Source organism: Podarcis filfolensis (assembly GCF_964270895.1).
Source record: "Podarcis filfolensis genome assembly, chromosome: 3".
NCBI lineage: Eukaryota > Metazoa > Chordata > Lepidosauria > Squamata > Lacertidae > Podarcis > Podarcis filfolensis.
In genome coordinates, this window is record NC_139606.1 from 61,777,242 (window position 1) to 61,790,765 (window position 13,524).

A 13,524-nucleotide genomic window follows, 5' to 3' on the forward strand; every position below is an offset into this window, starting at 1 on the left:
AACAACTGGTAAATCACTGGCTTTTAAGGAAAACTTGGAAGATAAATGTATGGCAGCTTAATAAACTGTGTATGTTGCAAGAACCACTAGTGATAAAACCAAGCCAGTCTGAAAGGAAGCATCATGTGAGGTTATGAAGGGATCTGCCTTATGCCCGGTGCTACTGATCATATATACAGTATATGATCAGTAGCATATACAGAGACAGAGATTTGCATTAGGCAAAGTGAGACAACCACCTCAGGTAGCAGATATTGAAAGCACCCAGGGCAGTGCCCTTGCTGTTCCTCCTAAGCCCCCTTGGTCATTCTCCTCTGATACAGGTGTATTTTCTACATGGCATGTTCTGTACCCCTCATTCCTAAACTAGCCTGCTGCCTCAGGTGTGATGATGAACACTCCCCCATTATTGTTGAATTTCTATTTGTGGAATAGGGAGGGCCACTCTCTTGCCCTTCACCTCAGGCAACAAAATGTCTCAGACCTTCCCTAGACCCTGTTTATGGAACCAACAAATGTTGTTTTTGTCATCTGTGCATCGCATAAAACCAGACCGCTCTCTCTTCTGAACTCTTCCCAGAGTCATCTTTCCAGATAACTACACACACAGACAGACTTTCAGGTTTTCCTCAACCTTCTACAAACTCATGTCTGTCTTTAAAGATGCATAACACATATTACTGGTAAAAGGGCTGCACACACACACACACACATACACAAAACCAGAAATTATACACAGGAAGACAAACAAAGTAGTAATAGGTATAGATAAACAGTGTAGGTGTTCAGTTCATAAGAAAATACATCAGTGAGTAACTGTTACCTCATTAATGAGGTGTGAATTACTGGAAAATATAGAACAATTAACCTCAAGCAGCTGAGCACATTTCAGCTGAGTCTAGAAGGCAAATCTTGCGCTAGGGTTTTAATCTGCGATTGAGCCCTAAAAAGAACATCTCTTTGATACAAGTGTCTCATTTTTGAACAAGCAGTGTTGCTTCCTCTTGGCATCTTTTCATTGGGCTTGATGCCACACTGTCCCAAATCCCAGGACTGTTGAGGATGCATGCAAGTCCCAGCAACCTGTGCTTGGTTTTCGCTTACAACCATGACTAAAGTTTCCAATAGTTCATTGAGTGCTGCAACCCTGGGCACATTGATTTAGGAGGAAATATGGTTCAACTGAGTGGGATACTGAGTGGGGTCAACTGAACACCATGCATTGGAATGAGCTGCATGAAGTTCCAACACGGCAAGAGAAGATGCAGCTGGGATGAGCTCCTAGCAAACTAAATGAGACTACAGTTCTGGTTAGTTATGCATAGGATTGCACTGTGATTGCAGCCAATTGGAGGCTGGGGCTCGGGGGCTGCAAGCAGCCCACCTGCAAACTATTTAAGGGAGCAGCCAGGTGTCAGCTGCCCTCTTAGCTGATTGTCACAGGATTTTTCCACCCAGTCTTTAGGGGTCCGCCCGGGGGGGGAGTGGGGGGAGAGTGTTGCTTACGGACCTTGCTATGGTTTATTTGGTTGCCATATTTGGGGCCAGGGAGGAATTTTCTCCTGCAAGAAAATTGGCCGGCTTGTACGTTTTCACCTACCTCATAGCAACCACCACAAATTTGGCAGTTAAGGGATTGGGTTGCATCCTTAGTCACAGGGGTACCCAGTTAGAGGGGTCCAGCAGGGGTGAATCCACTGTGGGACCAATGTGCCTCTCTCAATGGTGGCCTGTGTGGGGTTGTGGCATCCAATCCATGTTGGGGTGACTCCCCAGCACAACAGGTTCAAGCCTACCAGGTAATAGGTGGGCTGCCTGATGCAGGATACATGTCCAATGCCTTAGGCAAACCTATTATTTCCTGCAATCAATAAAGTGGTGGCCTAATTCAACACAATACCAGTTTTCTGTGTCATTCTTGTGGTCCTCCCTTCACCTGCCATGGCTATTATTTGCCTGTGCTGGCAAATACTTGCATTTGTCACCTGAAAATAAAAATATAACTTTGATTTTAGATTTGATTAGTATTTTATCCATCATAGTTGCCCAATTTGAGTTGAATTGTGTTAATTCATTGTGCCGTCGATTAGGCTTGTGAAACGATGCATTTCTAAAAGGGGGCTTTTTTATGGGAAGGTATAGACATGGAAAAATTTTCTACCCCACATCACTGGACTGATCTGGTTCTTGTACTGAGCTTTTACCAGGCGGAAGCCCCCACTCCCCAACTTGTGGAGTCCTCCTCCTTTTCAGTGGTTCTCACACAAGAGAACTTCTCAGTGCATTTTCCCTTTTATGTACTTAGAATTAAACAAACACCCTTAACAAGCATTCTCCTGTCCCAGCTGATGCACATTCCTGTTGGCCCTTTGCCAATGTTTGAAAGCCAAAACAGTACTCAAAAAAAGGGGGGGAGCATAAAAATGAATTGTTTTGTTTTGGTACTTAAAGCAGTGAGCAAACAGCCCAAAATAATGAAAAGCAAACCAAATACTTTAATATTATTGTAGTACAGTCTGTTTTATGAGTTAACAGACGGAAGGATTCTTTGCTGAAATGCACAGTCTGCTTCTTTGATAAATGAAAGTACAGTTCCCTCACACTGGTTGCCTGCTGTGGCATTTTAAAAGGCAGCCAAACATCCTTGGGATTTAAGCACCATTTTCTGTCAGGTCTCTGGTGAAACTGCATAAACTGAAGTTGTCTACACTGACACCACACAGACACTCACTCTCTCACACACTCTAGACAGGGTGGGGCAGACTGCTTGAATTTGGTTTATATAATTTGCTAAAGATGGGAGGAAGCACTTGCAGTATGAAAAATATCCTTATGATATTTAACAGAATATTTACCCATTCAGAAACTTTTTAACCCCCCCCCCCAAAAAGCACCATTCACTCAAGACAAAAATATGAGGGGGAAAGTGGAACATATGTAATTGCTTGTTCCCCCTCACCCCCACCTGCCATACTTTACAAGTCTGACAGTAGAGTAAATAAAGGTATATAAATGTGCAAACTTGATCCAACGTGTGTGTGTGTGTGTGTGTGTGTGTGTGTGTGTGTGTTCAGTGGAACCACCACACTGGCTCTATAGAAACTTTCCCACCCTTCTCATTCTGGCAGCTCCTTAGGGAAGGATGGCAAAGGGAGCTTCTATTCCTTATGTAGTTTCTTGCAGTATTGAAAAAAAGAGGAGAGTAAGCCACAGTTTGCTGAATCAGAGAGAACTGGGAGGGTGGGAAGGAGGGGGAAAGCACACACTCGAGGGATTCTCACCCACATAGGCACAAATCCAAACTTTCTTTGGAAAAAAAAGATATGGTTTAAGGTGTCTAATTAAGGCTGCTGCTAGGTAAACAAAACTGCTTAAAACATGTTCATCATTAAAGTGTCCCCTGACAGAAGGACGAGGCAGCAGACTTGGTGACAGAAGGGAAGAGAAGAGAGGCATATGGACCCCAGTTCTGTCCCCTGCTGACAGGCTGCCTAGCTGCAAGCCCCCTTTTCATTGCCTCTTCTTGTGAGCAGCAGATTGCCATGCCCCAACTTCTCCATCTGTATCCAAGGCTCGTGCCCCCAACAATGTGGCAGCCATGTCGTTTTCATCCGTAGACTATAGCAAGAGGAGGAAGGGGGGAAGGTTATGAGGAGATGAGAGACAGGGGAGGGGAGGCGGAGGGGAGGGAGATTAACAACCAATAATCACAATGCTATCCATAATGCATTGTCTCTGCGAGATTACATGGTATATTTCCAGTGGGGATTGGCCCATCCATCACAGGCCTTTATTGGCCCCCTTTTTTGTTGTTGTATAGAGCCCAAACACTGTCGTAAAAATCTAAACTGCTTAATTGCTGTGCTGTAAAAATTTGCATATCAGAGATATGTCATTCCATCGTTAAATGGCATTAGGCATTTGTTACAAGGCCCCGGCACCTCGGGAAAAGGGTCACCTATTGGCATTGTACACAGTCCCTGGCTGAATTCTAATCAACAGCAATTATGGGCTTTAAATACTATTGCAATTCAGTGTTGGCTGATTTCGTGTGATTTACTGCCCACAAGCACACTGATCCCCTCAGGGATTTTTTGCAGAGGGACAGAATGTTGTTTTATCTCCCTCCTTATTCGGTTTATACCGGGCAGCAAGCCTGTTACCATTGTAACTGAAGACTAGAACAAATACTAAGTCTGGTACCATATTTTCATAGTCTCCCTTTGCTTTGTCTATTAAAATCTTACTTTTCTCATTACTGACAGATGCTGAATAGAAGATTATACATTTTAATGGACTATATTTTAATTCAACTTTCCCAGGCATTCCAAAATTTACTCAGGACTCCTTGCCTACCAACACCCACACCATACACTTAAAGCACTATTACACCACTTCAACAGTCATGCTTCCCCGCAAAGAATTATGGGAACTGTATTTGTTCAGGGTCTCCTAACAACCCAGAGTGCCCAGAGTTTATGGGATTCTTTGGGAGAAGCTATGACTGTTAATGTGCTATAAGGGTGCTTTAAATGTATGGTGTGGATAAATTAAGCTGTCAGCTCTATGAAAGACTCACCTTTTCCTGTTTATATTTATTTATTAAATTTATATACCACCCTATACCCGCAGGTCTCAGGGCAGTTCACAGGATAAAATTATAATATAAAAAACACAGAATACATAATCAGAATAAAAATACAGCATAAGCCAAATGTTTTTGTGACCCACTTTGATTTCAGAATGAAGTCTAAGGTATCCTTACTTCTGGCCATACACCCAGAAGATGAGAGAGAGCAAGGGATACAGTGCAAAATCAAAGCTGATCCATAGAATCCTAAAACTGTTGAGTTGGAAGGGACCTCAAGGGTTGTCTAGTTCAACTCCCTGCAATACAGGAATCTCAACTAAAGCATCCATGGCAGATGGCCATCTAATCTCTGCTTAAAAACCTCCAAGGAAAGAGAGTCCAGCACCTCCCAAGGGAGTCTGTTCCACTATCAAACAGTTCTTACTGTCAGAAAGTTCAGTCGGAATCTCCTTTCTTGTAACTTGAATACATTGGTTCAGGACCTAGCCTCTAGAGCAGGAAAAAACAAGGTTGCTCCATCTTCCATGTGACAGCCCTTTAGATCTTTGAAGATGACTATCATATCTCCTCTCAGTTTCCTGTTTTCCAAGCTAAGCATGTCCAACTCCTTCAGCTGTTCCTCATAAGACTTGGTTTCTAGAGCCTTGATCATCTTAGTCACCCTCCTCTGCACATGTTCCAGCTTGTCAATATCCTTCTTAAACTGTGGTGCCCAGAACTGGACACAGTGCTTCAGGCGTGGTCTGACCAAGAAAGAATAGACTGGGACTATTACTTCCCTTGACATGGACACTATACTTCTGTTGATGCAGCCCAGAATAGCATTTGTTTTCTTTGCTGCTGCATCAAGCTTGTGGTCTACTAAGACTCCTAGATCCTTTTTGCATGTACTGCTGGCAAGCCACGTGTCCCCCATCTTATATTTGTCCAGTTGGTTATTCCTGCTTAAGTGTAGGACCTTACATGTGTGTGTGTTTTAAATGATACTGTTATACTGTGTATTCATTATGGATATTTATATTTTAACAGTGCGCTGTTGTCTAAACCGCTGATCTTCTTGCGCTTGCTGATCAGAAGGTCGGCGGTTCAAATCCCCATGACAGGTGAGCTCCTGTTGCTCTTCCCCAGCTCCTGCCAACCTAGCAGCTCAAAAGCATGCCAGTGCAAGTAGATAAATAGGAACTACTGCGGCGTGAAGGTAGATGGCGTTTCCGTGCTCTCTGGCACTCGTCACAGTCCTCCGTGCACCAGTAGCGGTTTAGTCATGCAGGCCACATGACCCAGAAAGCTGTCTGTGGACAAACGCCGGCTCCCTCAGCCTGAAAGTGAGATGAGCACTGCAACCCCATAGTCGCCTTTGACTGGACTTAGCCATCCAGGGGCCCTTTACCCCCCTTTTTTTTACTTTTTTACTTTTTATACTTTGTAAACCACCTAGAAGCCTTTTTTGGCATTAAGTGGTAAATAATAATAGTAATAATAATAATATTTGTGACACCATTATCACACACCAGGTTTACTTGAGCCCTGCCCCACACTGCACATTGAGGAAGGCTTTGCTTTTACTACTGCACATAGTGTTAATTTACTTTCCAACAGTTTGCCTTGCATTGGCTTCTTAAGCCTTCTTTATGCATTGAAATCTTGGGATGTGAAACATGTGGAGGAAAAGGGAGATCTCACCTGCTGCCCCAAGTGACAACTTCCATATTTTCATAGCTCATTTGTGAACAAAGCCAACATGTGTACTAACTTGAATGTGGGTGTGAGATACGTTTCAAGGTAGGTACACTGGAAGGTAGCTTCAAATCTGCCATACATAATGTAAACAACAAACTACTGCATTAGATAGAAATGAGACAACTTGAAGGCAACCACAACTGAATGGTGTGCAAGAAGCTTCAGCCAAAGACCTCCTCCCTGCTCTCAGTGCCAATCAGTGAAATGGAGTGGAGTGTTCTGATAAAAGGCATGGCTGGCTGGGTGAAACACTGAACAGGAGCCAATTTTGTTGCAGATCCCATTATGAATGGTGGTTTTTGTTTTGTTTTTTAATTTTGTGTCAAGGGGGAGAAAATTCAGGACAGCAAGAGAGTCACACGTATTTTAGACTCATAGCAAAGACACGGATATACCCAAAGGATGAAGCAAAAATAAATAAAAGTTTGTCATTAGAAAGCAGATACCTTTGCAAATGCAGTCCTAAATATGGTAGACTAGAAAGTTCAGTTGACTTCCATGTGACTTTTCCAGTGGTTTGAATTGCTGCTCAGTTACTGTTAAGCCTAATGCTTGGGAGTAAGCTCTTTCCAAGTAAGATTTAAGGTGAAAGCAACCCAAGAAATGCATCTCAGACTGGGGTGCGAATACTACCGGTGCCTAATACCACAGAGAATGCCTTCCCCGATCTCCATTAGCCCCCCCCCCGCTACCCCACCCCTCTCTTAGGTCATCCAGTTAAAAGGTCATATTCCAGGAACCTAGGTTACTTCCACCAATAATTAACTGAGGACCGAGTTCATTAGTTAAAACTGGGCTAGCACACATGTGAAAATCACCAGAGCCTTTGATACGGGAAGAAAAGGGAAAGCAATCTGTAACCCATCAAAGCCTTTGCCACAATAAATGGCTTGTCTATTCCAGTGTACACAAAGGTACAAAATAACAGGAATAGTAAAGTTCTGCAACTGCCCTATTAACATACTGCATTCAGTTTGACTCCTTTATATTTCATCAAACAGTTTAGAAGGCACCCAGCATAAAACATCTTCATAATTGTAATCATATATTTGACCATTTAACGTGTGCACCATAATGTACCATTAGTTACACAAATAACTAATAATTTGCTAATGACAATATTATGTTAAGTCAGTTTAGGGGCAATTAAAGTGAATGATATTTACATATGCCTAATGAATCACCATCGATGGCAGATTAAGAGATTCTAATGAATATTCATCCAGACATTCACAACCAGCTCCACAGTTTATAAACTGAATTATGGTTGATTTGCCCTTTTAAAAATGAATATGTGAGTATCTTCTGCATGGGAAGAATGAACAATTGGGGCTGATTGTAAAATTTTTTAAAGCAATGTACTGGTCAGGACACAAAACATTTTTATGCACTCTCATACCCCTGAGCTTCTAAGCTCTTTTTATACCACATATCAGCGTTGATGAACTATCTCCATTTTCATTCGAGCCGAAGACATGAAATATAGAAATTGTTTTGTGTTGAATTAAATGCAATTGGAAAGTTTTATGCATCCTCACTAAAAGAAATAATTACAGGTAGGAACCCATCAGCTCACAGGGCCTGCAAACGATGCCCTGGCCGTCAACATTAAACAAAGCAAGAGGGAAATCTTTAGCAGCAGATTCACAGAGATGATCCAACACTTGCTGAAACAGATATAAATAATTTCCCTTTTTAAAAAAAAAAACTTGCACTGGAATCAGCAATGATGGAAAGAACTCAGAAAGGGCAAAAGGATAGGATCAATGCAGGAAGCTGCCTTATACTGAGAGCATGGTCCATCTAGCTCAGTATTGTCTACTTTGGCAGCGGCTCTCTCTAAGGCTTAATACAGGAGCCATTCCCAACCTACCTGGAGATAGATGCCAGGATTGGGACTTGGGACCTCCCTAACACAAGGTGGATTCAGTCCTTCCCCATTCTGGAGGGAACACTGAGGCCTCTGGACGTTGTTGGTTTCCCACCATTCCATAATGGTCAATGCTCAGGAATGATTGTGGGTGAGGGAGGGTCAGGTTCCTCCATCATTATTTGTTTATTGTAAAAAGGGTGTATCCCAGTCCTGTTCAAAAAGGGAGCCAAAGTGGCTAGTTGGGTAAGCATGAGGCTGTGGGATTTCAGAAGGTATGAAGGCTTTGCCTGGACCAAGTGTCACACTCACATCCCTGTAAGCTATTGGGATGGAGATAGGAAGCAGAGGAAGGGGAAGGTAGATGAGAGGGATCTGTTGAGGGTGCACAGAAAACATCCCACTCCGCAGAGAAGGGAGAGGATAGCTTTCTCCCAGCCTTAAACCCTTAACTGCAGCACTGATCCAAGAACTTTGGGGGCCCAAATGAGGCTTCATGTCGCATGGGGCAGCACTTTAAACAGTCTTGCTGCACCAACCAGGCATCATTTTCTGCCTTCATCTGTGTCCGCTCCCTGATGGCCCCAGTGCTAACTGAAGCAAGCAGGTTCATTCTGCCGCATGGCATTCAGAGGGCATTGATAGGTACAGTGGTACCTCGGGTTAAGTACTTAATTCGTTCTGAGGTCCGTTCTTAACCTGAAACTGTTCTTAACCTGAAGCACTACTTTAGCTAATGGGGCCTCCTGCTGCAGCCGGGCCGCCGGAGCACAATTTCTGTTTCTTATCCTGAAGCAAAGTTCTTAACCCGAGGTACTATTTCTGGGTTAGCAGAGTCTGTAACCTGAAGTGTATGTAACCTGAAGCGTATGTAACACGAGGTACCACTGTACTTAGAAAAACTCAGAGCACAGTACTGTGCACAGGGGCGGTTTTAGGATGGCGTGACTGGTGCAGTCGGACTGGTCACCACACTGCAGGGAGCGCCAAAACAATGCTTTAGAACGGAGTGAGAGAAGCGGGGCGCCAAATTTTAGTGTCGTACAGGGTGCTGCTGAAATTTAAGAGCCCAAAATTTGCGACTGCCATGAAACAAATTTGCCTCTGGGCAAATTAAGATGGTAGCTCGCTAGGAATGTGTTTTGCAAAGTTTTAAATATAACAGTTAAAAAGAGAGGAAGGGGCAGGAGATGCAGGGCTCAGGGCAACAGGCACAGAGCTCAGGCCTCTGGGGTAACCACTAAAAGGACCCTTGATGGCAGGACCACCCCTGACTGAGGACAGTTCGGAATAGCAGCTTCCTGGAATACCAGGGCATTGGCTGGCAGACATCCAGCCTCACTTTATAACTACCCCTTCACCCATAAGGCATGCACTGTGATGGTTCGCAGAGAAAGCCTTCAGTCACATTCTCAGCATATTCATACTCCCCACTCTTCTCCCTCTTCTACTGGATGCTGCTCAGGACAAACTTCCTAAGACCCACACTTGACATTAGCAGAAGACAACAATCAGTGGCAGCCAATTTGGGCATGCCAGCCTCAGGCAGTGTGGTAATGCAGCGATATTCATCTCCCAACAGCTGAGTTGCTGCTGCTTACCAGGAAGGAGTGGGAGAGGGGTGAAGCAGCCAGGAGGTTGTTGTGGTGCAACACAGCCAATCTGGTGCTTCCGCCGGTACATTTGCGCTGCACCAACCTTCCCCTGCAGCATGGTAGGAATTTTACTCTTTTTTATTGCTCTTTAACTAGCAGGTTGTTGAGCTCTTATAAGTCTGATGACCTGCCTGCAACAATATGCTTTCACTTGCAAGTGTTACAAAAGTGTCACAAAAGAGACTATTTTCCTTCTAACTTCTAGGACTTCGAAGAACTTCTGTCCTTGTTAAATTGCCCTGATCCCTCTTGTCCTGCAGCAGAATCCTTTCTTGGTTGTATAACTTCAACACTCTCCATTGCTTTATGACACTGCGACTTCTCTTGGGTAATTTGCATGGAAACAAGATATAAGCATACATTGCATCTCTTTCCAGCTAGTCAATCTGAACTCCTCTCCCCACAGCTAGTGCAGATTATTAAAGCTATGCACAGCATTTCTGAAACCACCACCTCATATTTAGCACGTGAACCCAAAAACAAATTTTGTTGGCATACTTGGAAGAAAGTTCTCTGAACTGTGTTTGGTGTAGCTTATTCTGAAACAAGTACATAAAATTGATTTACAGACAGGAGAAAAAGCGTCTGAGAGAAAGCTGCCAGCTATAAGTTGATAATTATTGTTACACTTGCATATCTGTCAACAAGATTCTGTAGCTTTCGTTGTTGTGAATATTCAACCTGGATTTCTAAGTGGCCCTAACTAAGTTTGATTCAATTTAAGCACAGAAAAGATCAATTTTCTCCACTACCACTGGCCTTCTTGGTTCTTACAATAGTATCTAAGCCCTATTTTGGGTACTTAAATTTTCTGTTTATGTCACAGATGAAACTGCTATGGATTCCATGTAGAAATGACTGACTCACAAATTTGCCATCACAAGGCAAAGCAGTAGGGAACATGTTGCCTTATGGTTCAGTCAGTAGAGCATGAGACTCTTAATCCCAGTGTTCTGGGTTCGAGCCCCATGTTGGACAAAAGATTCCTGCATTGCAGGGGGTTGGACTAGATGACCATTGTGGTCCCTTCCAACTCTAAAATTCTATGATTCCATTATTCTAAACTGGTGGGAAAGAGTGGCAACTACATTCAATGACCTCTTAGTCTTGTCTAAGTAGAGAAAGTGATAAAAGGGCAAAACAGGAGCAATGTACAGTAAAAGCACTAACATTATTAGTCATTTTACTGCCTGTAAACAGATTTCTAATTCTGCTTTACTGCATTTACACTAAAACAAGCTAGCTTTAGCCCAGAATAGTGAGACTCTGCTCTAATATAACAATCTCCTTTCAAATCATATCTGGTAATACATAGTAAATGTGATCACTACCTTTCTGCAGATACAAAACTAGTGACTTGCCTGTGCAGTGTAATGACTTTGTGGCTGACATATGTGCCTGACTGGTGCTAGACAGTTATTCCAAAAACAAAGGAGTCAGTACCCAGCCCAATATAATCATTGCAATCATCTGGTGAAGAATAAAAAACAAACAAACTTTAACATGATATCGAAAATGACTTATCCTGATGTGTTTTGAGCCAGGGCTTATTTTCTTTAAGAGATACTCTAAAACGCCATTTTTAAACCAAGCATGTGATCCATAAACCCGATTTTAAATATGATGCTACTGCAGGTAATCATGACAAAGACTATTTCAACAGTTCTATTTCAACAAATGGTAAAAAAATCAATTCATTGACAATACTGAGCTAGACGAACCAATGATCTGATTTAAGATAAGGCAGTTTCCTATGTTCAGTAGTGGACACTGTGCTGGGTTAGCAGTGCTCACATGACCTCCCACAGCCAGGTCGCTGCTGCTTGCCAGAAAGGATGCAGAAGCACCAGGGAGGTTTGTGTGGTATAAACACACTGATGGAGCCAATCCAGTGCTCCCACCACTGTGTTTGCACCATGCCAGTCTCTCCACCACCTCTCTCCTTCTTCTCTCCTTCCCAGTAAGCAGCAGGGACTCCGCTGCTGGGAGGCCAGGTGAGTGCCACCACCCCACCATGCCATTTGCTGCTGTCTGTATTCTTCATCCCCACTGTGGAGGGCAAATGGCAGAGGAGAGCTTTTCTCCTTTGCGTCCCATTTGTGATCTTCCCAACGGCATCTGGTCACCCACTGTGGGCAATGTGTTGCTGGCCAAATGGGCCATTGGTCTGATCCACCAGGGCCCCTCTCATCTCCTTAATGTCCCCTTCCACCTGCATTTGCCCTAAGAGCCCCAAGGTGCCTGCCAGCAAAGCCACAAAAATGGTGGCAGTGACATTTGTTAAGAGACAGGCTCCTTTCCAAGGGTCCAATTCTGCTTTCTTCCACGTTGGTTGCACAGGAAGACTGATAGGCATTTAATGAACCACCGTCTAACCTGTGTGGAATAATCTTCCTGCTAATCTCCAAACTTGCTTCCTATCTGTCCAAGCAGCAGCAGGACTTAAATCTCTTGTTTACACTTTACTAGCTGCAGATTGTAAATGTTTTATGAGACGCTGAGCTTGCAGCATTACTATTTTATTAGAACGTTGAATATCTTGGGTTCATTGCTGTCTTGCTCGCAAGTTCTGCAAGGGAAAAAAAATTACCTTCTTACTTCACATGAATGACAATTCGGGAACCTGAAAGATGTGGTTTGTTGTCTTAATTGCTTTATGCCTCTTTGGATGGATGTGGGAATAGAGACTTGGAAACATTCCCACTGTTTGTCTTGTTGAAATGGTGCATAGCTCCTGAATTAAAAGAAAGTTTAATATTTGTCATTAGCCATATGAACATTCTGTTAATATCAGTTTCGGAGCTGAGGCAGACTGAAGGATGATATTCTCGGATCCAGACATTTGGGCTACATACACACCATTTATTTAAAGCACATTTAAAACATTTTAAAAAGAATCCTGGGATGTGTAGGGTACTGGGAATTGTAGCTCTGTGAGGGGATTCTGGGGTGGTGCTTCAATGGGCTTTAAATGTACACAACCTTGCTTTAAACACAACCGTGTGCTTGCTAAAGAAATGTACACTCAGGAGTGTCCACTTTCCACTTTTTCTCACGGTGTGGAGGCCGAAAACCAAGTTTCAAATTACCACTGTCCCATTTCTTATTGCATGCCTACAAAGGGGTACAAGCAGTTGTACTTACTGAGCAGCTGATGATTATCCTCCGGAATCAACAACCCATTTAGATAAGTGGAGATGTGGTCTGCCAGCCACAGTGGGGAGATGGCAAACGGGAGACCCCTTAAACCAGAGGTAGGGACCCTTTTTCAGTCCAAAGGCTACATTTCTTTCTGCGTACCCTCCGATGGTCACATACCAGTGGGGGGCTGGGGGCAGAGGCAAAATTGAGTGGAGCAATGAATGTAAAAGTTACCTTTGTACTGAAGCAAGTTTCTACCCTCACTCACACAGTTCTCCCTATTCCCCAGACAAGGCATCGAGAGGACATAATCCAGCCAGGCCAAACAAAGTAGGGCCAGTAAAGGGTGTGGCCTGGGGAGAGGGGGGTGACCTGGGAAAAATTCCAAGGCCTGGAGCACTGCATTTGGCCCCCAGGCCTGAAGTTCTCCACCACAGGAATGGTCCAGAAGGGCTTAAACGGGCAAAATGAACAGAGTCAAGGTCACATGGATATAAATGTCTGCCTTGTCAGAGTCAGGCTATCTA